The sequence below is a fragment of the Penaeus vannamei genome, chromosome 30 (genome assembly GCF_042767895.1).
Source record: "Penaeus vannamei isolate JL-2024 chromosome 30, ASM4276789v1, whole genome shotgun sequence".
In the NCBI taxonomy this organism is placed as follows: Eukaryota; Metazoa; Arthropoda; class Malacostraca; order Decapoda; family Penaeidae; genus Penaeus; species Penaeus vannamei.
This window is the reverse complement of record NC_091578.1, coordinates 16621936-16626935: the sequence shown is the minus strand read 5'-3', so window position 1 is coordinate 16626935 and position 5000 is coordinate 16621936.

Here is a 5000-nt window from a genome sequence, read left to right as displayed (position 1 = left end):
TCATGAATCATTTCAGTTAATTTGCCAAATGTATACTGAGAAAGAAAGCTAACATATCCTTTTCATTCTCAATCATCATACCACATTCCCGTTTTTGCTAAGCCTCGGCTAACATAGGAGATTAAGTTCTCATCTTGAAACAAAACTGCTCCTGGACCAGCATCACATTCTATTAGTTCTAATCATAAAATGCTACTAAAGAAAAGATGCTCATTTCTTTTATCTATGTGGATGTTTTTGGAGGTTACGTACCTAGCTCTGGTTTTAGGGATTTGTCATTTAACTGATGTGATCCATAACATCTGACAATTCAAGTACAAAAAAAAAAAAAAAAAAAATAGCTACGTAGTTAACTACACCTTATATTCTCTGCACTGTAGTCACGTTCATGGACAGTTTCATATTTACAACACTCTCTTTCGGGATCGGTTTTAACATTTCTCGAAATTGTGTGACCTAAAACTTCTAACTTTCTCTAAACAGGTTTTCCTCTTTCTAGTATTATACTCATATTTTTTGCACTGTAACTTCATCATTCAGGATAGAGGTTTTCACAGTTTACATAATCAGCCTCATTTTCATAGAATGTTCATGATTAGAGCAGGTCATCCTAGAAATCTAGTTTACAACAACATTAGAGTCTGTACCAATTTTACCATATTTTCCCAACGGAAAACAGCGCTAATATTTTCCCAACTTCACTTTGGATGATCATCATATAGTGCAGGTTGCTGTCTCTCTTCTTCTTTACCATTCCACACCTTTACTTTTCTCGCCATGATCGTTGGTAATCCCCGTGTTCTCTTCTGAGCGTTTGTTTTCCACTTCATAGCAAACTAATATTGCATTTTCTCCGATTCCTCTTGTCGTATGTTCAGCTAGTCATAAGATTCTGATTCTATGTTGTCTCGTGTACTGCTTCGTCGTTTCCTTTTAAAATAGTGACATATGCTTCCGAGCGATTTGATGTGCAACATACTTTCAGCTTCCTCCAAGGTTAGGCTTTCAAACACTTGTTTGTCAAGAAGCTTCCCTGTTCCCTTGTCATCAGAATCACACTCTTTCACCAAATCTTTAGTTTGATGAGGTAGATGTCATCAGGTTCGGTTTCTTGCGCACACTTTCTAAGCTTGTATCTTGCTATTGGGGTGTTCTTTCTTGAGACAAAATATTTACCGAATACCTTTAAATTTTCAGTGCTGGCTCAGGAAATTCGAAGGAATTATATATTTCTATTTGTTCCTTACATTCTCTTCATGTGTTCTCTTTTTATGGCTGATAGCTAATATATCAAAGTTGCTTTTACTTGAATGACTTCCAGGCTCCCATCACGACAAGCTTGGTGGGAATGGAAAGTCCGGTGTTCGACGACGCCATCTTAATCGCGCTGCGAGGAAGGAATGCCTTTTCACTTAAGTCCTACTTGCACGGCGATCCCATTTTGTTTTCTTTGTCGTTTACTTTTCTTGATAGCATCATAACTTTGCTTTACGGGTTCTTGACCGTTGCCAGCATGTTTTGTTCTTTATAAGGTGTGTGTTCATGGGGGCTAAATCAAAGACTTTATCTTCGCCAGGGTCGGATTTAAAGGGGGCGTGAGGGGCGTACCCCCCCCCCCCCTATTTTGACAGAGCAGTGGTGTTTCCACCAGAAAGTTCTAACGCTTGTCCAGGGAAAAATGGGATGTGAAGGAAGCACCTGGCAGCAGAATAGTTCAAAGGAAAAGTTTTGCTTTCACAGCGATCTTTCACATGGGGAAACGGCACATATTTTGAAACTTTAGATTCACTGAACAGTGAATATTGCGCCCACACTCTTCCACAAGGGTTACACCCCCCCCCCCCTCTCATGATTCCGGAACCGGCCTTGTTCTGCTCATGTTTGGCCACGGATACATGACGGATCACCAGCGTATACAAACTTTGGGTACGATATTAATGCATATGTAACTGGTATCTGTGTCCTGGAATGAGGTGAAATATGTTGATTAGCTGAGATATGTTCCATACGAAACAAAAGGAGGATTTATCTATGAAGCATATTTCACTGAGAATGCTGTTGACAGCAACGTTGCATTATTACAATGCTCTTATACATGACTCAAGCGTTAATGAGCGATGAAGGTGAGATATCCAAAGCAACGCAGCCTCGGATGCTTGACGTCGCAGGCCCTTCACGCGCACTGCATGAGGCGTCGCTCTCGGCATCTGAATCATGCACAGCCGGGAGAAGGTATTGGAAGGGATGTCTAGACCCCACGACATCAGGAATGGGCGCGGCTATGACGCAACAGCGAGAGAGAGAGAGAGAGAGAGAGAGAGAGAGAGAGAGAGAGAGAGAGAGAGAGAGAGAGAGAGAGAGAGAGAGAGAGAGAGAGAGAGAGGAGGGGGGGAGGAAAAGGAAGAGAAACGCTCAAATACAAATGGTAGGAAACCGATATTGTCTACCAGACAGAACTTTTCTTGTTCACAAACGGAAGACAACTGCCTATGGCATCGAACATTGTCATGGCAAAAGAAAGAAACACAGTGAAAGAATTGGAGCAATTTCCCTTGGCTAACACCTTCACACTGTAGAGAAATGATGCGAGGCAGAGGGAAAAGGGGAAATGGGAGAGGAAGACAAAAAAAACGGTATAGAGAAAGGAGGGGAGAAGGGCGTAGCAGGTACAGCCCCAAACCTATTATACAACTGACTCGAGTCTAGTAATGGGAAGTGGCATCTAGAATGGTATCCCGATAGTAATAATAATCATTCTTGTTAAATATACTGCATTTAAAAAGTGTCAAATAACTGAATCGATAACTTATCACTGACTATTTTTGGAGAGTTTCGTATCAAGCTCAATAAAAACTTCACAATGTGATTACCCAGGTAATGTACTCCATAAGAAAGAGAGAGAGAGAGAGAGAGAGAGAGAGAGAGAGAGAGGTAGAAGAGGAAAAAGGCAGAGGGGAAAAGAAGAACAAGAGGGAGATGAATAGCTTGAGGTTAGATAGAATTTCCTTATATGTTGCTCGATATCGTAGTTGTTTTCAAACTTATTGCAAATACACGCAAAATTTCAAGGACGAAAGACATTTGAACATGTTTTACATGGCCTTTCTTTTCTTTAAAGGAAAGATACCTGAACCTTAGAGAGAAACGGGGAGAGTGAGACTGGGAGAAAGAGAGAAGGGTGAGAGTGAGAGGCACACCCATGCCTCGTTTAGCAACTGCCCTCGGCAATATAAATCTATTTCGTATTTTGTAAACAGAGATCATCCGATTTGAAAGCCTTCCAAAGTTACGTTTTTGTGTTAGACTTCTCTGATATAATTTCTCCTGTAAAATGCTCACCTTGAAGATCACATCCAAATACTCCAGAGCGAGAAAAGATATTAGTTGGGAGATGACTATACCGGATGCCGAATGCACTGCAAACATGCACATGCAGATGTGCATTAAAAGGCTCACTCCTTCCTGCTCCCCCCCCCTCTCCATCTCAGTCTCGTACAAACTTATGTAAAGCTTGACTTCTTATATAAACGATGATGCCGATATTAATGACAGCAGCGACAACAATAATGGTAATGATAATAGTATTAGGAATGAAAATGAAAATAATGGTAATGATAATAATGACAATAATATTAACATTGATGTGATGATATTAACGATGATGAGGATTATATGATAATGATGAGGATGATAATGATAAGGATGAGGATGATAATGATAATGATGATAGCAATAATAATGGAAATAATACTGATAATGATAGTAATAATTATCATCATAATTATTGTGATCATAACTTTAATTATAATCATGGTCATATTAATGATCATAATGATAATAATGATAATGAAAATGAATGTGATAATAATATCAATAACAATGATGATCATATGATAATCAACAAATAGTAAGCGTGTGCGTTCTGCACACGAAGGTACATATACTTCTAGCTATATATCAGACTAGCAGGGCTCGTTGCAATTGCTGGCCCCTCCCTCTTCCACCCTCCTCCTAGCTCCCCCTTCCTTTCTCTTTCACTTGCATCAGTCCCCTCCTACTTCCCCTCTTCCTCCTGAAGCTCCCCACCTGCGCTCCCTTCTTCACTTCCCTCCTTGTCCCGTCCCTCTCCTCCCCCTCCCCCTCCCCTTATTCAACCCCCTTTCCTCTTTTAGTCCCCTTCGCTTCCCCTCTGCTTTCCCTCCCACTTCTCCCTTTACTTTTAGACCCCTTTCTCCACCCTTTCTCCTTCATTCCTCTTTCTTCTCCCTCTTCCTTTCCCTTTCCCTCCTTACCTTTGTTTTACCCCCCCCACTTTGATATTTGTCTAAGTAATAAATGTACAGAAACTGACTTGTAACAACTTCAGTGCCGTGTACTAGCCTCGGATGATAATAATGATAATAATGATAATGATAATACTAAGAAATATAATGATAATGATTATGATAATGATAATGGTAATGGTAATGGTTAAGATAAAGATAATGATGAAAAGAAAAAAAATAATGATAATAATAGTAGTAGTAGTAATAATAATAATAATAATGATACTGGTAATAATAATTATAATAATATTAATAACGATAACAATAATGATAACGTTCATAGTAAAATTGATAATAATAACAATAACAGTGATGACCGTAATATTGATAGTAACGGAGATAGAAAAGAACAGATATTTAACTTTTTTTTTACCAACAGTAATTATTATATCATTTCATCCTGAAGACCCGGTTCATCTTCGCGTTAGCAAGGATAATCCCCAAAAATATAATTATTCATTTGGAAATGTAATGGACTATATCAAACAGTTGCTATGCATTGTAAAATGCATAATTGATTTCCACGTGAAGCGATTGGTTTCCGCGGTGTCATTAGTAATCAGTAATTAACAACTTTATGTTATATAATGTTCAATGCTATATAATTTCATTCGACAGAGAGAGAGAGACAGAGAGAGAGAGAGAGAGAGAGAGAGAGAGAGAGAGAGAGAGAGA